The 24,039-nt window shown below is 35.6% G+C and overlaps 1 long non-coding RNA gene across 1 annotated transcript in view; it reads left to right on the top strand.

Annotated features, from left to right (window-relative positions):
* The window catches only part of LOC139992796 (uncharacterized), a 208,635-nt gene extending 187,554 nt beyond the window's left edge, over positions 1 to 21,081 (top strand). Inside the window, exon 7 of the long non-coding RNA XR_011801197.1 lies at positions 19,902 to 21,081. This is a non-coding gene — a long non-coding RNA (uncharacterized lncRNA). The remainder of the gene's footprint in view (positions 1 to 19,901) is intronic.
* Positions 21,082 to 24,039: the final 2,958 nt, after the last annotated feature.

Below are 24,039 nucleotides of genomic sequence, written 5' to 3'. Positions count from 1 at the left end.
GAGCGTGAGGCTTCGATGTTATTAACTCGTACTACTAGGGGCGCGGTACATCGTCCGGGTGACGCTCGACCGATCGCACCATTATAATCCACAAAATTAAAAATACAACTTCGGAAAAAACCGCGTTTATGACGCACTCGGCTATAGAAACTACGATGGGCATAAAAAATTAAAAATACTGTCCCGCTCTCTAAAAGTCTCTTGACTGCAAAAGTGAGAATCGTAAATTACATTCGTAAATCCTCACGTTTTTGTTCCTTCGGACGTAATACCTTTCCTCGTTCGTTTTTTAATTCGATAGTTAATAATGTGATCAAAACCTAACGTAAAGATTATTTCTATAATACTGTGATTCATGTTATCAGGTTGAAAAATAAAATTTTAACTTGAAAATTCAACTTTTCGAGTGCCTTTCCGCTAACATGAAAGGGGAGGATAATATTCAAGAAATACTTTGGTAGGCACTTTTTAAGGAAATTTCATCGTTTATTCGTCTCGAGGCTCGACAAGACAAAATAAAGTGGAATTAAACGAGCCAGGGATCCCAGACGTTCGGCGGTTTATGTCATATGCGCTGACAATTCGAGCGGAGCACTTTAAACTTCGTCAATTTTTCACCCTGCGGAAATTGAATACCCTCTTCTCTTTCTTTACGTTCGTCGTCGACGTGTCGTTGTCTTGATGAGACCTTCTTTGTGTCTGATGGAAATCAAAATTGAAACGAACGTTCATTAGGGTCTCTTATATAGGGTGTCCCGTAGCCTGTAAGGCTTTTAACAAACTGGTTCCATATATTCTATAGACGAATCATTCTATTAGCTTTTTTTAATAAACTTCGTCGTTCCTTCCTTTTGTCATACGTTTGGCATAAAAAAACGTTGGTACAGAAAAACATTGGTACGTTTAATAACTAGATTGCTGGTATTTATGCAAATTCGTACTCCCATGAAAATAGTTAAAAGGCTAGGATTTGGGCAAAGATTTGTTTCACTTATTCAAGATTGTAACGATTGTGCTGTATTTTGGGTATTTTCTACACTTTTACGTATTATGTACAGTCTATGCATTTTTTCGTATCAATCAAATTTATAAATATAAACGCATGAATTCATAAAAATCTGCTGTCTATTAATATCTATCGTCCTATCTCATTTACAAACTAACTTTTCAGAATTTCGAAACTAATATTTCAAAAATTAAAATTCACTGCCATTGAAGCTATTTAAATTCAAGTTTAAGTTTGAGAATTTTTTTAATGCTCGGTAATGAAATCTTCAAGTCTTCCTATTAATGGACATGAATTTTGATATCATTGCACAGAATATTCTTTAATATAAACATGCTCATTCGTGAAATTAGTAATTTTTCAACGCAGAAACTGATTCATTCTCCAATCTTTGTACAAAAGTTTTAGTTTCTGTAAAACTGGCAATAAAATATAGAATTTTTAAAAGCAAACAACAAAGTGAAGACAAGGTAAGCGAAAAACATGGACTGTAAAATCGCATCGGCATGGTACATATTTCTCGTGGTATGTGTACATTATAAATAATTAAGTCCATTAATGACGATATGTAAATACTATGACGGCAAATACTCCTGCGATACGCGATATATTTATTTGCTGTTCCGGTTTGGTTAATTTACGCGAGAGGTATTAGTACGCTCATTTCGTATTTCAATTACACACGAAACATTTACGAAGTTAGTGTCATTGGACATGGAACGTTCATTTGTCTTCTTTTAAAGTGAAATATTTTTTTAAAAAATGTTCTTCAAAAATTTATTTCGAATAAAAGGTGTATTAGTTTCGAAGGGACGAAGAGCGTGTTCGGTTAAATCACTTCAAGTCAATTTTTCGATGCTTTAGTTTCAGTCGGAAATTCTTACGTCTGTACGTGTCCAATGGCTCTGCGCTATCTGTCTATTTTTCCTTCGTGAAAACTTCGCGTATTTTAGGATGCACTTTTAGCGAAATTATTGTTGCTAGGGAAAGTTGACGATGAAATGGCCTTGTTTGATGTCTGGCCTTGTTTATTGTTTATTATATTAAAGTTATTTATTGAAAACTAACGGCTTTCGCGAAAGTAATTTTGCTATTTCCATTTTATAAATCGTGCTAAACGTTTACACGACAATGTTTTTTCTGTGTTAACGCAGCTAGCTGTCACAGTTTCATTTCTAGAAATTTAAAATAAATTATTAATTAGGAATGATGTTTCCTGATTAAATATATACGAAACATATTTTATTGATAGCGAGCTGATGTGAATGTACTAATATTAACAGCTATAATAATTAAATGATCATTATGCAACTGTGTCCGTTTGTATTTGTTTTACGAAATGATATCAAAATTAACTGTTTCATTATTAAGTTGATATAATGCAGAAATAAACATAGAATGTTCTCGAATTAACTGTAGAGACTTAATAAAGATTTAAATCGTATACAATTATTAATATTTTAATACCTACTTTAAAAGAGAAGGAAGGTACTTATGTTTGACATGTACATTTCTTTTTTCTATGCGTGTTCGCCGATGTTGCACGGCATATTCTCCCTTTGATTCCGCTAAAACAATTTTTTTGATTTGGTCATTGCAAACTTTCTTCTTGCAAAAATCCAATTTTTATGTACACTTCTCGTCAAAAAGATAACCCAAGTGGGCTATCTTTAATTTCTCAATGACGCGTGTAAAGTTTTTCGTCTGTAACGTATAATATCAAAACATTATGAGCTCAGAATATGCGGCTTGCTAGAAATAAGTTACAATGTCATAGATGTTTGTATACAACAAAGAAAAATTGTTCCATACTAAGGTCGAAATGATAACATACTCTGTTAATATGTTTAGAAAGTGCTCAGTAGTTCATGATCCTATCAACGTGTAAAGATTACATTACAATAATATACAAATTTGTAAATATGGGACGCGGAAAAAATTAAACGAATCTGAAAAAAAGTAAACTTTTGAATTAAAATAACAACGGTTATCAGTAGCAAAAATATCGAAAGTAATAAGAAGAAGTCGTAGAGTAATACACAATTTCTTAAAAAATGTTGAAGATTATGGCAAAAAGAAAAGTACTGGCTAGCCGTCATCGTTATCCGATCGTGATAAGCGAGCAATTTCAGCGTGTAGCTTCCAACTCGCAGTTAACAACGAAGCAAATAATGGAAAAATCTAGTGTTAGTGCTAGTGTTTCAAGTGTTCGTCAAGTTCCTACTATCCTGCAAAAATATCAAGAGGCTAAAATTGAAAATGAAACCTTTGTTAACAACGAAACACAAAGTAGAACGTTTACGCTTTGCAAAAGAAAGAGTGCATTGGAAAAAGAAATGGAGAAGGGTACTATTTTCAGACGAAAGCAGATTCAACTTGGATGGTCCTGATGGATTCCAATACTATTTTCATGACACGAGAAAAGAGACAATGTCAGCAATTCGACGACAAATGGGAGGAAGCAACGTGATGATTTGGGCCGGCATCGGTTATTTCGGCAAGACAAGTATCAAGTTCATCGACGGGAGAATGAATAGTGTTCGATACTTAAGTTTAATCAAAGAACAAATAAATAATCATGCAGAACGCATTTCTGGACCTGATCACATCTTTCAACAAAATAATGCATCTGTACACACATCAAGATTGGTTCAATCATATTTTAATGAAAATAATATATCTATTTTGCCGTGGCCTGCACGCTCCCGGGACCTTAATATTATTGAAAATTGTTGGGCAGAACTTGTTACGCGAATACGCGAATGGAAAGCAGTATCAACACGTACAAGAATTAAAAAATGCAATTGCACTCGAATGGGATACGTTAAGTCAAAATCATATTCAGAAACTATATAAATCGATATCAAATCGTATAATAGAAGTAATAGAAAATAAAGGAGGATGTACCATTATTAAATAAGTATATATGTTTGATAAGTAATTATTGTTAATTACAATTTATGTTGATTATTATTTTCTTATTGTACATGTGTTATTATTTCGTTCTTAAAATAGAACAATTTTTTTTTATTACACACTGAACCTCATAATATTTTTAATTATTTTCAACGAACCGCATATTCTGAGCTCATAATGTTTTGATATTATACTTTACAGACGAAAAACTTTCTATGCGTCATCGAGAAATTAAAGATAGCACATCTGAGTTATCTTTTTTATGAGGAATGTATGTCTATTACTCAATATCGAATTGAGTTATGGGAATGAAAATTTTTGTATCTTCTAGGGATAGTTCGCCGATCGCTCCCATTTGCAAAATTTCTTCAATTTGTTCAATGTTAACGATAGTTATTGCAACGAATTAGTTGCTCACCAATTTCGTTCACGTGTATTCAGTGATTGCTCTGCAATTGTTGGACTGACGTCGAGATGATTCTGAGCGTTTTAAAACTGCGTTTTTCAATATAGATTTCAACTCATGTTTATATCGCAGGAAACATTGTTCTGCGAATTTGTTTTCGGGCATAAGTCTACTATCATTGCGACATGACATGTGACACGCTATTAGGTTATGGAAATATCCTCCTCTATCACTGTTCAAAGTATAATATCGGTGGCACAATACAGCAGGTTTATTTTTTATTCGCATTCGGCGCTGGACAACAAGCCACGCAATTTTGTATACATTAATAAGAATCAAGAATCGAAATAATTAATAGAGAGATAGAGATAAATTGAGAGAAGTAATAAATAGATAGAAATAAATTACCGTCTTATTAATGACAATGGAAACCATTTTAAAAAATGTGAAAGAAAATAAAGGATAAATATTTTACCAAAAATATTACCGACTTTCTAAAGCGCTAAAAAATATGGAAAATTCTTTATTTTATTCATATTTTATTCGACACTTATGCAACAACGATTGGATTACCCAACTAAACCGCATACTCAGTATAATTGGTAATATTTTTTTGGCAAAAGATCTTTTATCTACTAATTAAATTAATAGCTTTCCGACAATGCTTATTAATACAAGTCGTCTCCTTTTGTAACATTGTCATATTTGATAAATTAAATCTCTCTTTCTCGAGACGACGATTTATTAAATTCACCAGCTATTTCATTAAAGTCCCATTAAACCGACTAAATTTTCATTTATTATCCTCTTCATTGAACAATTCGCTCGAATGAGAAATTTCCTTTGTAAAAAGGAATTAAACTATTTCTGAAATCGTGCATGCAAGTTTCGGCTTTGAACATCGTCGATATTATTTCCCAGGAGAATCGTTGAATCAATTATACAAAACACTCAATAAAAAGCTCATTTCCATGTGAAAATAATCATTGAAGCTCAACAACAAGAAGTACTGAAGCTAAACAATAATAATAAGGAATACGGTTTTAACATATGATCTTTTACAATTTTTATTAAATGCAATCTTTGTTAAGAGGAAGAAAAATATAAATAATGATTCGCTACAAAGTAATATCCGAATGATTGATCAGAAGACGCATCTTTGCACTTAGATATGGAAAGGAAATGCCAAAGATAAGAAATTCTTGTCAATTCCCGAGAAGGTCGTTCTAAAACATTTGCAAATTCTTTACAACTCATTAATTATATTGTACCTCACTTGGAATATGCTCGTGTCATATTCCATGCTGTAGTACCAGTTATCAATCCAAATACATCCAGATAATTCTAATAACTCAACATAAATTTCTGCGATTTATATCACGTGCAGTTGGTTATACAATTCGGAGATAGGACCATAGTTGGAGAAAGATTGCTAATATATATGTCGGGTTCAGGTTAACAATTGGATTTGGGGCGTGTAAAGAATCTTCGCCTGGATTGTTCATTGTAGTTTCACAATCAAGATAACGTTTATTAACACAAATACAGAAGAAATAAGTCTGAACAATAACAATGGTAACTAGACGCTGATGGCAATGACCTTAGATTCGATATAGCGAATGCACGGCCCACGGGATAACTGATCTACTTTACTTCTAAGTCGAACTCGACTTACTCCTTGTGATGCAAGGATCGCTTGATTAACTCTTTACTAAGACGTAGAGTATTCACTGATCGTACAAACACAATAGGTATCTAACCAGTGCAACTGTAAGAAAAGGAATGCCTCTCCGTCGCGACGACGCTGCAGAGGAAAACTATGGTGGGATGTGCCTAAGGGCACGAGGTCATACGATTCGTCAAAGAAAACCTCCGCTCGGAGGGTGAGGGAAATAGACGTTGCTGTTAATTGGTTAATCTCCATGTTGGTGGTTAGAAAAGGATGCTAGCCGCTCTCGAGAGAGAGTTCCTAGCGGGAAACGTCGCACTTAAGGAAAGCAGACCTCACGTATCCTGCCGCAACAGGCGACAGACACACGGGCTGATATAACAAAGACTGTTTGCCAATCTAAAGGACTTTAGTTATGCGTCGGCATCTGGCGACCATCTCACCCAAAGAATGGGGTCTGTGCGTGGCTGCTGGAATGTCTCATTGTCAAGTGCCGGTACGGCCAATTCTTTAAAGGAAAGCTATGTAACTTCGTATCTCTCTTAGGTGGAACGTTCATCCCGTGACCGTGGCTACACTCGGCGACCGGTCGTCGCCTCGATCCCAAGCTCATTGTCTCAAGTTTCGAATGACTGTGTCTGGGTTATTTCGTGAATGCTATTGAGGCTTTTCCAAGCAATTCCAACGGGTGGCCCCGTTGTCCTTTCATCTCCGACATATATATTTATATATTTTTTTTTTTTTTTTTTAAACCACCGATAATCACATTGACAGTCCTCTATTACTTCAACATACTAATTTCAATGCTTGCTTGTTAATATCTTCTCCGGTAATCTCATTGACAATTTTTGTGATCCCGTAAATATAAATAGTATTAAATGCAGTAATAAATAGTACTATGTAAATAGTACATCCGAACGAGTCGATTTCTTCACTGAAACTTACGATAAGTTAAGATGATCAGCGTTGTAGTTATTTAACTCCTAACATATTATTATAATATAACCATTCTTATCCGCCCTTCTTCTTGTATCTTTCTTCTTCTATGTTTATATTTCTTTATTTTTTTCATATATTTATATCCTCTTAATTTTCCTTTTCTCTGTTTTGTATTTATTATTCATTATTGTAACTCCTTTTCTTCCTTATACCGTAGGACTAGGTGCCGTGATTTGCTAGATAAATAAATACAAGATTTTTCGAAAATTTATCATATTCACACAACTACTTCTCCGAATACAGTCACATCTTTACTCAACAAATTCTCCTAATACAAAATCTTAAATTTCGACAAAAAATTTCCATTCACTGTCGAGAAATTCACCCCCAAAAATTTCCCTTATCCTTCTCTCGCTCATGTACCACTATTCAATCCCAACTTAATAAAAATTCCCTATGCGATACTTTCCAGAGCAAGAATTCCTTGGATATTAGTCCATAAGCTCATTATCAAAGTGGTTGAAGGTCGATTCGCACTTAGATGTTACCTAGTCAGCGATTCGAGGAGACGAAAGTAGGAGTTTCATGGATAAAGAGAAATTGGATAGGTTTGGCAGGGCATCAGCAAAGGGCTGTGGGTGTACGCGTGGTAATTAATGCCGCTGCATCGCTGCGGGCTAAGAAGCCGGGACACGCCGGTGGTGCAAGCCAAAACCAAACATTCCTAGAGTCGGTATATCGCGTACTAGGGTTATCTCGGTATTAGTTCGACACGTACCAATTATAAGCTGGCACACGAGTCATTTCTAACGCACGTCGGGGCTGGAATGTCGCAAAATTCGATTTAGCGAATGGTCCGCTAGCTTGAAAACGATGGTTTCGGCGTTTGGAATTGATTGGTAAGGTGTTAAATTCTAAAATTACTGTTCCATGAAAAGAGCAAGATACGTGATTTTTCACATTTTGTTTTCACTTGTGTCCTCCATATATAGACTAATTCAAAAATACACAAAGGAATAATTTTTTTTTTTTTGATAATATACACACTGTAATGTTTATCAACAGGAACATGTGACGAAGCTTTGTTCGATATATTGCTTATTAAAAGATATAAATTCGTTATAGGATAAATGAAAATTTAAGCAAATCGTCGAATTCGATCATTGAGAACGATGCGAATTATCAACTAGGTGACGATCAATCAGGTTGCAACTGGTCGCTTGATATCGCGAACTTTGAACGTTATTAACGCTCAAGGTGGAGGTAGATTAAAGAAGCAGAGTAATGTTGTGTTTAGTTGGTTTATTTGCACTTTGTTTAATATAGACTGAAGAGTTTATACTAATGTTAGTTCGTGTTGAGTCTCTCTTGCTGACTGTGTGATGAAGACTGTTTGGAGACCTGGTCCTTATATTTTAATTCTCCTTTCAGGGTGTACCCTTCTGTCCATGTTTCGTATGAGGTAGGAATCTATTCCTATCCAATCTTGTGATAGTTGAACCATCGTGGGTATATCTCATTTGATGTTGATGGTTAACACCAGATTAACTTTAGAGCGGACCCGTCGAGCACTTAGAGTACCGATTAGCCCCTTGACGAGGTCCCCACTGTAAATTTTACAACTTGTGATTTGGAAATTTCCAACTTCGCAAGAAAGATGTACTGTCCATGTTGTAAACTGTGGTCTACTCAAAATTCCGAACAGAGAGAGTACGACTACTTCTGGAACTTACTGCATTCGAATTCTATAGCATTCATTCAGTAACTAAACAATTGTGTCAACATCAAACCAACAAACCGTATCACAATTACATTCCATTTCTCCATTGAAGGTATTGCTTATCTAGCGCCTACTTTATTTTAATCTTCGCACGTTTGTATTGTCAAAGTTCCGAATCTGGCGAGCGTTCTAATAACTTAATAACCTACTGACTAACTCTGCGACCAGATACAACCAGGGAAACGTGGGGTGTCATGGGACAAAACAATACAAAGTGAAACTTGGCGATTACAGCCAGTATCTGATTCAACCCAATTTATCTGGCCTCGTTGTTCCCCAAATCTTACATAAGCTTCCGTTCGCGCCTTGTTGCTCCGTTCGAATTGCGCATATACAATAGGCACAAAAGCCAGCCAGTTTGCAAGATGAATCGAGCTAATTAGAATGTTGAGACTGGATCTTTAGTAGGTAGGGCACGCGCCACTACTGCGAAATTTTAAGATGTGGCAGATAATGCGTGCGAAGGTCGTTTGATGGATGAAAAAACATTTGGTATGAATAGAATTTACTTGTGTCTTGAACTTTGTTTCCAATAATCGAATATTTAAGCCACGGTATCCACGTACTAGTTTCAAACTTTGGAAAAGCGACATTTCATGTGCACTGACCTAATACTTTCTTCTTCTCGTCGTTCGTTTTTCTGTGTCCCAGAACGAGTGTGAAAGTTAGCAAAATTGTTTCAACGGTCAGTTTGAGTAAAAAATATCATATGAACGTAAATTCTGTTCACAACACTTAGATAGTTGTAACAGCTCAAAGTTTTACTACTCTCGTAGCAAGAGTGCAAGTTTATTTCACAGTATTGCCTGTATTTCAGCTTGAAAGACACATTTTGGACATTTTTTATAAAATTCAACTGGAAATGGCCGACATTTCATATACTTGTGTGTCTCATGTAACTGGGATGGAAAAAATGTTAGAAGATAAATTGGACGATTTACACACAGGTACTGATATATTAATTTTAATGCAACCGGAAAGGAAAGATGCGTTTGAAACAGTACAACTGCACACTTTTTTTTAAGTTGTACCATATATTTTTACACGCACCAATTGGTGCATGTCCTCATACATCACTTCTTTCCTTTGTTTAAAAAAAAATTGTGATCATTCTTTTATTCGAAATATAATTATTCGTATCGTCAATACTAGAACAACGTAACAGTATCTATACCGATTTTTGTTGTGAAAAAGAAAAACTAATATCGTGGGATCTATTCTTCCGTATAGTCGTAACAATCAAGACATTGTTCATGCCAAATCGGCCATTTATTTGCCACTGGTTACATAGCGGCACGCTCACTTTGAAAGAGTAATTCCGACTATATAATACTCATTGAAAGGGGAAATATAGAAAGAAATCGAATGTAGACTGTCTGCCAACTCGATCGTTCTCGCTGAGATGAACAGTTCGCTTTGTGGACGTAGCTCATCTGACGTTGAATATCGAACTAAAATAAGCAGAACAGTTGTAGATTTTTATCTCTACGTTCGAAATTTCATGCACTTTCTTCCCATAAAAGCTTGCATAACTTTCAACAGGAAATTTATCTGGTCACTTTGTAAACGTTTAGTTATTCTTGTTTTTATTATTGTAGATCGAAAATTTGCTGCAAAATCATGAAATAAAATGCAAAATTATTGAATGTAGCGTATTGAGATAATATTAATAGAATATATAGTATAGGATATTTAAAGATTATTATAACTATTATAAAAATTCGATTAAAGTATTTATATAAGTGCAAGGATAACAAAACAGTATTATTTCGCTTTATAATATTGTAGTCAACATTTTTGTTCAATTTCTAAATAAAAGCTAACATAAAGTTTCACTTCCTTTTTGCTTTCATTGGAACCGTATGTCATTCAAATTTCTTCGTTAGAGCATTTTACTACCATTCTCATCGATACCACGTGTTTCTTCGTTTAACTTCGTGGAAATCGATGATAGTACAAATAATTCATATTTAATTTACATTTTATTTACAGTTTCGTAAATATTTATAAAATTATACCATGCAACTCTGCATGTCACATCATTCTTCCAAATCTCGACACATATCTGACTATCTCAAAATCTTTTCAAAGAACGTTACTTTACAATCATATATTTTTTAATTATTTGAAATACATGCCATACCTTGAGAATAAAAAGTTTGAATATTGCAGATAATATTAAATATGAAAATGTTGTTTGGGACAATTCAGACACACACACGCGCGCGCATAGAAACATTTAATATTTTATATTGTACATCCTCTTTAATAAAACGTGTGTTAACGTTTTTATTACGAAGAAAATTTTGAAAACCTATGTGCTGCATCGCAGTCAGTGATCTAAAAAATTTTTTATCAAAGATATCGATAATTTATAACACGATACAACTTCAAAGCGAAAACCTTCTTTGGATATATGTATTTATGTATTTAATTCGCATTGTTAGCTAATGAATCAAACACGGCGAGTCTCAATTTCACAAATTTCTCACGAATTCCAGTTGAATTGATATCACTGGTACATTTTCTGTCAGTGCAAATAAAATTCCTACAAGATCGGAAAATAACGAAACACAGCTCCGAAAAGAACACAGAACGTTCGTGAAATAATTATCTTTGCTCACGGAGAGGATTTTAATCGTGTAACAGTTTCACGAGAGTGTTCGCTAGGCTGGTATCTTTGTTCAAGTCCGAGAAAGGGGACACGTGTCCCGTAATTGCAGGGAATTTTTCCTAATGAAAGGCCGTGCTGGTCAAAAAGATCCTAGAGCCGAAAGGGGTGGCGAGAATTATAGAGAGAATCGAGGCGCTTGCGAGTTTGATGGAAGCGCAAAGTGCCAGAAACCGCGTCGTGTACGATGCAATATCGTAGAACATTTTTATCGAACATCCTCTAAAAGCACATAGATCAACGTGTTAATAATGGAAACTATTGGCGATTAATTACAAATAAGATCAATCCTGTATTTCTATTAGGACCACCTCGCGACTAACTTCACAACAAATTATACGAATAAATAAATTATGACAGTTTACGAACGATAAATATTTTACAATATTTTCATAATTATTTGCTAAATCATGTTGTAGCTCGGCTTATAAAAAATTACCAGCACTTTCTCCTTCTTACGTAATTATATGTAGTATAAATTCTCATACGGTATCGTTAATAGCATTGATGCTAGATAAAATAAAAAAAAAAGAAAAAGAAAGAAAGAAAGAAAAATCAACTGACAAAAAGGGACGCGCCAGTACAGAAAAAAGGAAAAGAAAAATTTTTTAAATCCCGTCCTGTATGCGCGACACGTGGAATAGCTTTTTATTTAGCCAGTCGATTTAAACGGGACGAAGGGTCGAGGATCGATCGGTTTTTCTCGTGGCTAAATCCCTGTCGTGATGCTATTGAGAATGGTCGGGATTCTGGAATGGATTTCAATGGAGCTAGAATGCCACCGCTTCTCCCATGGGTATCGCGTTTTGCGGATCCGCCTTAACGAACCGCGCACTCAGTTTGCCGTATGCGTGTAGTTAGCCGTGAACCCATCCACTGAGGATCATTACGAGCGGCAAATAAAAAGGACCCAGTCTCTTGCCCCTTTTCAAGGACAAGTGGAAAATCCTGCCGGATGCGAGATGGACGTTGATCCTAGAGTCTCCTGAGGAGACTTTCAACATAATTCGCCTTCAATTTTCCATTTTCGCAAACGCTTTCCCTCTGTAACGTTTTGCAACTGTACGTCTTGTACACAAAATTCACTCGTTATTCGTTAGTACAGTGTGATTCAAAATTGTGTATGCATTTTGAAGGCACGCACGTTTGTTCAAGGACTTTGATACATATGTTGCGGAAATTAAAAATTAATTGAAAAGATATAAAATATGTAACGGAATACAAATTAATAATAAAAAGAACATAACTAAGTCTGTAGGTAATTCAGTCTTATACTAATCTTATTTTTGTTTTTAAGATGTATATTTACTATTGACTTTTGCTGTATATATGTATATGTATATATATTAGCGCATTTATGCGTACGCGTGTATGCGTGAAAATGAAAGTCGCGAAAGCTGGAATTTAATTTGAATTGAATTTGTTAGTAGCCAACAAGGTGAATGACGGTGAACGATAGTCGGTGAGACTAATCCGATCCGATTGGATTGAAGCGTTTAGAGTGAATAGGGTGACTGGGGAAATGAGAAGTTGGAGAATTATTGGTTTTTAATCTTCTTAAAGGTAAAAGTTCTTCTTAAAGTTCTAAAAGTTAGAAAATGAAGTAAGATTTAACTTTCTTTCGATTTTTTGCTTTCAGTTAGTTGCGTGTTTTAGTGGAGTTGAAACTTTAAATCTCTATAGCAATTCTTACGTTCGGATTAAAATTCTGTTTCATCCATAATTAAACACCAGTGAAATTGTGAATCCACGATGCATTCCAGGGTCCATCGTACGAATTCACTTATCTCTAATTTCCAGATTTTTAATCGCTTAGAACTAAGCAATCACTGCTTAGTTTTGTAGCGGCATATAAGTCAGAGGACAATGCGAATCGAGAGCGACTCATGTTGTTGTTTTGCCTCGAGACATTGACAGCGTCTTGACGTACAAAACGCAACACAGACTCCGGGCAAAACAATGTCGTCGCTACTTGCAACCGTCAACCGAAGTTGAATTTAAACTTTCCGGTACTCCCCCGACCAGTATAAATAAACGAACACGATCGTTAAGGCAATCAATTAGTATCGAGCAATCTTATAGCGATTAATATCGAGCGAACGTACGCGTTACCTTGTATACGCATATCGAGCAACACTGAGCGAAGGACGACTAATTCTGTACTGTAAATAGTTTTAAATACATTTGACTACACTAAGTATCAACTCGTCTCATCACTATATACATCAACACGTTTAATCGTCCTCCACAGTTTAATAGTAGTACTACCTTAACAGTAGTACTACTACTAATAAACGTATGCGTTTCCAGAAAAGAATATGGGTCACGGCGTGTTCAATCTGCGTTCATTGGTCTGTGCACCGTGCGTGCTACGCTTTGAAGTCCAGTACCTCCGTAACCAATTTACGAAATATTGATTTGAAATAAACTTTGCCTTCTACTCGACGATTTTTCTCCACCGTTTGAGTACGTTAGTGAATAAAATTTTATAAAAGAATTAGATATATTCATGTGAATAGCTTATTAGAAGAATTTCTAGAATATTATTAGAGAAAGTTTTACGAGTTTTGAAAAATTACCTGATGTTATTTGCTTAATTAGATGGAATATATTAATGAGATGATAATGGAAGATATATATTTAGCGTAAGGAATTTTCTAACAAATGAAAACTTTGTAAAGCAGTATTGAAACTAGGCAAGACTGATAGCAACAATAACAGGAATAAATTTATCTACCATTTGCAATAGAGGTGAGAACAAATGTTTCGCGTATAACTTTTTACTTTCTGTGTTCCAACAGGTACTATTTGTTCGACAAAGGAAAAAACAGTTTTCAATGGTAAAAACAACATTGTTGTAAAAACAAATGGAGAAAATGTTACGATCAATAGCACAATCAAAGTGGACGTAGGACAATATCTATTCCGAGGAAATTCAACGAAAAAAAAGATTCTAACAAAGCGATGGAAATTTAGATAGCCATAACAAATATTAAAAAAAGATTTTTATTTAGAAAAATGTAATAGTGTGTAAAAATTTCTATTGTTTCTGAAAAATGTCGTGCTTATTTACGGATAAAATTGGCATTGAAAAGCTTCTAAATATTCGAACATCTTATAAATCTAGACGCAGTAGACTACGTCTCTTTAACAATGTATAACTAGTTGTACTTGCAAAGAAACTTCCTAATAGTAACAAAGTTTACCTAAGCAACTCAAAGTCGATCCGACATCTCTCATGGAAGACACACCATGAATATGACAACGTCTATTAACTCCTGTTTAATACTTATACGACAGATAAACTCGAAAATTCTACGTAAATATTCTGCTACTAGCGAAACAATTGTTCTAATAACAGACTTTGAGGAAAGTAATTAACACAAAGGAAAGATATAGAAGAAACGGCTGAAAAATTTTGTTTTAAGGAATATTTTATTTTAAGGACAGAGTTTCAGTTGTTATTTATTTTTTAAATAAATATTGCACATTAGAAGTTAACGAATTAATTGTTAAATTTCAAAATTGTTATCCCGCTATTTTCATTTCTTTCCTGTCACGCAAACAATACTTCGCCCAAGCTGAACTTATCCTCCATTTCACAATCTCCATCAAGCTTTTCTTCTCGCCATTCAATTAGCCCTGTATGAAGAGAGCGGTCCATTTCTCAATTCCTCGTAGCAAGTTCGGCTTGGTGACACGAAAAGCGGCGTGGCGTGGTAAACGGAAGCAAGTAAATTGGTCAGCGGTAGAAAATCGGATGGGCAAGTACAGTGACGTGGCACCACGTCAAGCCCCGAGGCGGATTAATTTAAGGGTCAAATAAATCATTCCGCTATCTCGCCGGCTACGGCAAAAACATTTATCTTCCTGCTAACCTAGCCGGAAGCGGTGCCTCCGAAACTCGCGGTTATAATCGCCAACGAATCGAGACTTCGTGTTGATCATTATCCACGAGCAAACACGGGGATCCAACGTGGGATTTTTCAGAAATCCCCCATGAATCCACGCTGTTGCTTTCGGACAAATACGCCGTGAATTTATAGTCGTGCTGGTTCGTCTTTCGTTCTCGATTTAGGTCATTAATGATTCTGTGGAGAGTGCAGGATTTCTCGAAGCTTTACGAAGTTATAAATGAAATGGGATATTTAAAAGGATAAATTTGGTATATTAATTGTTCCAAAAATAAAGAAAAAAAGGATACGTGAAATTTCCTTTGGCAAATATGTTTAAAAATTATATGATATGTCATATACTTTTTAAACGTATCGTAGCTCGATATTTTTTAAACGTAGAAAGCTACTTTTCAGAAATGATGTTTTTTGAAGTAACAGAAATAGAACTTCTAAGGATATAGTACAACTAACTCGTGGTTCGAAAAAAGTTGTTACGATCAATCTACCTCGAGGCAACGTTCTTTTCTTTCAACAGCTCCTTATCAGACTTATTTCGTGACTTTTACAGGGCACAATTTGTTACTGCATACCACGTAATTGATTTTTCCATCGTTCTTGTATTCTTCCTTTTGTTTAGAACGCGAGTCCTCGTTAGCGCCAACTTAAGGAAAATCTTGTAGTTAACGCATGAGAAGCTCCCAACCTAATTCGAGTAAATTGGAGAATGCTGAATACTCGTCTCCTGGTATCTTTAGATCCGTTATTTACAGAGCATTTCCCATTTTCTAACAACATTGTCCCATCGGAAGGACGAGTTCGTGTTTGATGCGACAAATGATTCAACACAAACGTACACTGGGAAAGATACGCCATCCACTGGCAGATATTTTAATTGCTTTGATGTTATATATAATCCGGAATGTTAACCGTGACAATTCGGGGATCCGTGATATTTCAAAATCACCGAAATCGAGGAGGTGCAGCCGTACAGCCATTACCTCGTTTTTTCGAGAACAAAACGTTTGAAACACAAAAGAAATTTTGAACAACTTGGCACAAATTATCCGTCAGTAACTAAATAGGAAAAAGTTCTTTACTTTAATTTAAATTTTATAAATTGTTGCAATCAATAGTAATCGATATATCTACAAATAATCAGAATGATCTCGTTGCAGCTCGCGATATAAACGACCAAGCAGAAAGCGCCGTGGGCGCGAAACTCATTACTGTGATAGAAAAATTCCAACGGTCTCTAGGAGAGCAGAAAATTCGCAAAAAAAACTATCAAGGTTGCCGAGCTAAGCCGGGATTTAGCTGGCACAGTTCACGGCATTAAACGTAACAAGCCGATCCGCGTATGAAGCCGGCTGCATGTAGCCGCGACTAGGTAATTATGTGTAAGGCTTAATTACGCAAAGCGGTCGCTAACTCAGATAATAGAATGCCATGTAGCGAAATTAAACTGTACCGACAGAAATTGCATATGACGCAAAATAAATCAAAATGCTAATGCAAGAACGTAAGCTGCTCGTATTGCATTACTCTTGCGAATATTTTAATTATTTGACAAAAGTAAATTGCTGCTTCAGTTTGTTTGTTTGTTGAGAGTTTCATATTTAAGACTCGGAAAACTCAAAATTTTTGTTATCACAGGATTGACTAAACTCTTGCCGATTGAAATCGCTTATTCGAAAGATTGCCAAAGTAATTGTTCCGCAGCATTAACCGATCCACGAGAAACGTAACTACGTCTTTAATAACACACGAGTTATAAGGGAGTGGTCCAAAAGACAGCGGAGTCGAATATGTGCATGCAAAATGCGACATGTACCAGCGCACTTGCTCTTCCGTTTCTATTTGACATCGTTGCATTCCATGCATTAAATGTAATACGAAAGAGCGTGCATGCATGCATGAATAGTTCATGCGAGCTGAACATTCGCCGAGTCCTCGATGAATCGAGCTCTCTATCTACTCCAAGAGAATTCCAAGTGAGCAGCAAAGTCACGGGAACGTCTACATTCTTTTTCTTGCGCGACTGTCGACGTTATCGAATGTTTACAGTTATTCGATGCATCAATGAAAATCTGCTTTCGTTTCGTGGTTACGTTCTCTTTGCGAAATGTTACGTAAATACGTAATTTTAAACTTATTTAGAATCGTATTACCAATTATTTTACGTAGTTTCATATTCACAGAGGATAAACTTTTACTTGATTATCTTTCCACTTTTCAATCACTTTTCTTCGATCGTTCAACTGTAAGTCATCGGGAAAATCCTATAAAACTCTACAATATATACGATATATAGCAATCCTTTGTTAAACAGTGAAATCAATTTCGTCGAGTATATCGCAAGATCTGTAAAAATGTATAGCCAGTCACCGAAGGCAAACGTACAAGAATTTTTCCAGCGATAGTTCTTCGATCATAAATACTTGGCAGACGGCAGTTTCTCGTCATGCTACGACTCCATTTTACGCTGAAGCGGTCGATTCGATATCCTTCTTGACAGCGAATCATTAATTCAATCGTATACTCCGAAACGTTCGTGTAAAGTCCGACTGTACTGTTAGATAAAATTCGAACGACTGTCGCCAAGTTTACCGCCTTCATTCATAGTACTCGCAGCTCACCAATCAAACATAATCCTATTATGATTTTTATGAAAAATCAATGTATATTTAAGAAATTACGTTGTAGCATATGAAACAGCTTGTATATAAATTGATTTATTTCGATGTCGTTGGATTACCGAAGTTATGTTCTGTAAAGAAATTTAAAAAACGATCGATACTCTTTATGAAGGTATTTGATAGAAACGTGATTTAAAATGAAAACGTTGAACAACGCGTTGAAACGAATTTGTCGATGTTTTTGAATACTAAAGTGATATTAGCGTTTAAAACTGCACTGCTGATGTTAATCGATATTAAACATGAAAAATCGGATAAAAGTTTGTATTTTGAATTCCAAATTTTAATCAAATATGTATATTAAAGTATTGATGACATAATAAAATCTACTTATTTAATGATATTATATACCTTTTAATTGGAATATTTTCCAAAGATGATTGGCGTATTTCGAATATTTTCAATTTTCTGGAATGAACACAAGTACGTCTAACGAACTGCGAATGCAAGATTTGATTATTTATTTGATTTTATGTATGAACGAACGCAGATAGTTGCTGATTTTTTGCCAAGTAATTTCAAAATAATTTCAAAAACTTGTCTAAAACAAAAAAATTTTGTCCTTCGTTCTAACTGACGATGCAATTTCTGCGATACGAACGTTTATTACGATGCCATGCTTCCATCGAAAATTTTGCTGAATATCTAACATCGAAATAGGAAATTCCTTCGTTTCCGAATTAGCCGATATTAAATTTTCGTTTGAACGAAAAGGAAAGTGGGCAAGGACAACTAACTAGACATTTTATGGATAGTTGCGTGTTAAGATCTTATTACTGGAAACACGATACTCGTTCACCTGACTGAACTTTACGTACCGTTTCCGTTTATGGGTACGTACGACCGGACAACGTCGTAGTTTCATCCTCCTTAACTCGCTTACACGCGTATACGTACATTTCACTTAGACGCTGCAGCTTTAGCTCTCATGGAAAAAACGATACGACGCGCTTGGACCGTAAAGGCGGCCACCGAACGACTATCCGCTATTTTCGTGTTATTTTTCTAGGCGAACAAATGGAATTTAACGACACCATTCTATTTCCTCTATCGCTTTCTTTGTTTTCGTAGAGTTTGCTTAACAGCATAGAAGTTGCAAGAAAGATCGTTCACCTTCGTGCTTCTTGAAGATTGTAAAGCAAGATTTTTTGTTCAGGCATTTTGTTTTATTTCATCAGGCATTTAGTAGGGAAGATTGTAAATCGTTAAAAATATTAATATATAAAATTCAAAATATTTAATTTTTATACGCTTCTTTTCTTAATAAAATTGAAAATTGAAAAGAATGGAAGATAGATTGCGTTACATTTTAAGAACATGTGTCTTAATGTCTTATATTGAATAAGTGTATGTAGACTCTGCGACTGACTATAATATCGAATAGAACGCCAACGCATATCGAAAACAGAAAGGAAATAGTAAGTACGCGAGAAACTATTAAAAACCAGAAAAACGTTTCATTCGAAGGAAAGATATCCATCTCTGAAGAACGAGAGAGCATGGATAATAAATTCATTAACACGGAACTCAATGAGCTAGGATGGAGGACAATAAATCGTGGCACAGACTTATTAGCCTTTCATTTGAATTCACTTTCTTCCATTTTTGCTCCGTTGACCCGAGAGATTCTCAATTTCTTGAAGATGGAACGACTCTGGTCGCTATCTGTGTACTCTGCGGATCGCTACGGCTCTCGTTCGTGCTGCATTATTAACTCGAACTTGTTAACTTCGTTTCACCCTGGCTAGCTGAACGGATCCTTAGCGTTCCTCTCACTTATATTTTCTAACAAATTCTCCTCTCGCCGTTGGATAACCGTTACTGAATCAAGTTCACGCTGTTGCTTGCCACTGATCGTTATTTATCGGTATTACGTTTATTATTATGTACTAATGTATTTCTATATGTTCGATTATATATAGCTCAGTCATGATCGTCTTATGAAGAGCAAAGATACTAATAATTCGAAAAACATGGACGATGCGTGCAGGATAGAGTGCGAGATTTCTTTGCGATTTCTCCCAGAAAGCAAAAAAGCAACTAAGAGACCAAAAGACAGAAGGAAGAAGAACGAATAGAAAGAAATGCCGAAGGGCGACGGTTAGATAAAAAGGAACGAAGAACGGATTGAAATATATTCTTCATCCGTTAGCCTCGAGGCTGCTCGAACTACACACGCTGCTATCCTGTCCTCTTCTCGACACTTATTCCAACCTCCTTTTTTCACTTTCTTATCCTCGGGTGAAATTTCGCCGATCGTCATCGTGGTACGCCCGGAAAATGGAAAACAACGGAACCAGAAAAAAGAATACGATACAAGAATCTCATTTGATTTCGATAACATTACCCGTGATACTTTGTTATAAGCTTTTATATTATTAGTTATCAGCGCAAGAAGAAATCAATTGTAATCTAGAATTCAGTAAAGGATAAAAGGGAAGCGCAGTCCAATAATATCGTCGATACTTTCCGATATTTATATTAATATTTATCATGCGAGACCCCATTCATTCAAGCATTTCAAGTAACAATTCGAAGAACAAATCTTTGCACGATTTCATAAATATCTTTAATGATGCTAAGTGGCAGGGAAATTTACGAAATTCCAATCGCGCAGTCAGTCGATGTAGCCACGAAGAACCATTTCCGGCGACCTTAAGCACCGTGCACGTCTCGTTTTCTTGAGAGGAAAACCATCCCAAGATTTGCCGTTGCAAGCTCGTGAATCCGATTTGCAACCCTTTCCATTTCTCCTTCCCTCTCGCTCTCCTTCTCTCTCTCTCTCTCTCTCTCTCTCTGTTTCTCTCTCCCTATCTCTCACTTTTTCTCTTTATCTTCGCACATTTAACCCCCGTTTCCACCCTCTTAGTCTTGTACCCCGAAGAAATATGCACGAAAGAAGCAGACAGTTTTCTCGACATCTTGTCGTTCCTGTCCTTTCTGAATTGCGATACGGAAGTTTAGATGGCACTTGCTGTAAACCTTTCCACGCGCGAAACCATAATTCTTGTTTTTAATTTAACTTTTTCTGAAATGAAAATAATAGAAGGAAACGCGCATGTTTATTACATCTTACAACTAGTGCCTTAGCCGTATTGACTGTGTTAGTCTAAGAATTAGTTGTAAAGAATATCCATATCCTTTGATTAAATTATTTAATTATGTAAATACTATATAAATAATATGACATTTTAATGCAAATTTGCTGAAATAATTTTATTTAAATCTGTTCTCCTATATTAATCACTTCAAAATATAATTAACGCATTAATTTAAATTAACATATAATTGACTTTATTCTATTTTTCAGTACATAAAGAAATAAGCTTTTTAAAGAATGTTGCACGTAATTGAATAAATTTTTAAGGTGTTATTAAGCAGCACATACTCTGACAGCCTGGTTTACATTCTGAGCCAGTTTGATCTCAAAAAAAAGCAAGGTAGTTATTCATACATGAACATGCAGAATTTGCATCACCTTTGACGTATTTACATAAAACTGATGCGCGACCACATCTTTACACAGGAAAGTAACCAGCATTACTTCCCCTTGTCAATATCTCTCACAGTACAAAGAAATATAATTATAAAAACAACAAATTAATTCTATATTATTTGTTTGTTTACAAAGAAATGTATTTGTTTATAAAGCAATATAAAACTGTTTATCGACATATATTTATCAATTAGGAGGAAATAAAATGGTGTTTAAAGTTGCGTGTAATACATAGTGGAATCTCACTGAATTCAATTACCCTGAACATACAGAATTACAAGGAAAATTGGAAGCTGTCTCGGTTCGGGAAGTCAACTCATTAATTTTCACTCAGTAACTGCTGGTTAGAACCCTTTCTAGATGGCAAATGGTGTGTTAATGCTATTCTCTACAAAGTGTTATTAGGTTTCGGCGCTAACATAGCACTAAAACATTTTACAAAATCATAACGCATCACGTGATATAACTTTCCATTTATTAACTTACAATTTAACCTAACACGTGCAAGTATTTTCAGTTTTCACTATCCGGCCACGTCGAGGGATGTTAAACGCAAAGAATAGAAAATTGTACACGCCTAAGCAACAATGTTTGCAAACGAATGAAGATAAGAAAGAAAGTTGTTGAGTTTTACTTCGTAGAAATTCCTTGTGTTACAAAGTAAATTTTTGATCAAAGTATATTTAGAATTTCATAAGTTTTCCAAGGAATTTATGTAGACGAGTATCGTAAAGTTGCTACTATGAAATTTAAAGTAACTCCGCTCTGTGTGTGCCGTTCTAAAATATGCGACGTTTACATTTCTAAGTCATGAATTGACCGAAGCGTGTTGAAACTTGTTGAACTAAAATTTTTATTAATAATGTTAAAATAATGTCAACACGTAGCAGAAATGTCCAAGTGAAATGTTAATATAAAAGAAATATTTAAACAAGTTTTCAAACGGGGTACATCTCACGTACAAACAAAGACGATTCACGACGCAATCCATAGTCCATACAAGACTAATTACGAAACATCGAAATTAAAACAATTTATATACGAATAGAGGCAGTTCAAGCAAAACGAAAGTAGATAAATCAAGCGGAATCCCTTTCGATCTAATAACGGACTCTAACGTTCAATCATTATACGTCAAAAAATTCCAATGGTTTTTAGTTGACTGGCGCAACCAGGTTACTGCAATTGGCGGTTATTCAGCAGGGACTAGACATGCCCGGTGTAGCATGGAAAACGTAATTCCATTGTTTATCTGTGTCCCATGATGGCTGTCAAGGTACGCCGAATACATTGGTCACGTTTGCGAAATGCGCGTAAAAAACGGGTTCACTTGGACATAAAGCACGCAAGCTTGGCTAGTTTTAATTTTTCCACTATAAATCAGCCGATTCGATCACTTTGAATTTATTGTTATTAATAATATGCGCACTGTCACCGCGGGCAAGCCAATATTCCCCGTAAAATTAAACGATGATTGTTTTCGACATCAAGATATCAACGATGACACGTATCTGATTCGAAATTAAATTTACGACGACGCGCGGGATACACGAATGGAAATACACAGTGAAAGACGAAAGTATTCGTACAGTTGATTTACGGTAGAAATATAAAGAGAAATATTTTCTATATTATTACGATATATTCGTCGACGAAAGCTCCTTACCTGCAACAATTCCTAAGTACAAATTAAACGATGATATTAAAAGCACCGAGGGTACACCGTTCGAAAAGTGTAACTGGGAGAATGTTAAGAATCGGTAAAAATTAAACGACGAATCGTTAACGGGTTCCGTGAACAAGCGGTTGGGAGTTAAAAAAAAAGGACGAGAGAAGCGAGAGGAAGAGAATTTCCTGTCTTGATACAGGCTTAGAATGCTTCGGGCCCAGTCTCAGCCAGGACACCGGTTATTATTTGCTGTCGCTGGCGAAAGTCACGATGAAGCAGAAAACGGAAAATTATTCAAGCGTGCCTCGTCACAATGAGCAAAAAAGACGTCGCCGCCCCGGTGGCAGCAAAGGATGGTATGATAGGAGCGAAGAAGGTTTCGCCAGGGGGTCCAATCTAACGATTTGTGTTTACGTTGGCAGTTGGCGTCCTCTGAGCGATACCTTCTTTTTCTCCTTGTCTTTTACTCACTTTTCGACTAATATCGGCGATTCTCTCGAACAATAATGCTAGAATATTCGCTTTTCTACCTTTGACTAATTTTTCTGTACGAAATTCAGTTAAGAATTGATCGATAATGAAAGTTTGTGACACGTTCATTTTTGTTCAGGTCGAATTTGCATAGATATCTAGCGATCGCCATTAACGAAGTCAGCTTATACCTAATAAAGACGAAAACTTATCGCTAAAAATTTTTCTCGAATCGGTGGAAATTATACGAAACTCAAGCTTAAATTATTATCGAAACTCTATACACGATTTTAAATGATTCTGGATTGGACCGCGTTATACGAGCAGTTCTCGCGCGATTTTAAGCACCGAATGGAAACAGTTTGGTGAATTTAAAGTTGCGGCAACGTAACAGCGCGGCGTGAACAATGCGTCTAGTTTTCGA

Source organism: Bombus fervidus, chromosome 12 (assembly GCF_041682495.2).
Source record: "Bombus fervidus isolate BK054 chromosome 12, iyBomFerv1, whole genome shotgun sequence".
Taxonomy (NCBI): domain Eukaryota; kingdom Metazoa; phylum Arthropoda; class Insecta; order Hymenoptera; family Apidae; genus Bombus; species Bombus fervidus.
The sequence above is the reverse complement of the archived record's forward strand: the minus strand, read 5'-3'. Positions and strand labels throughout refer to the sequence as shown.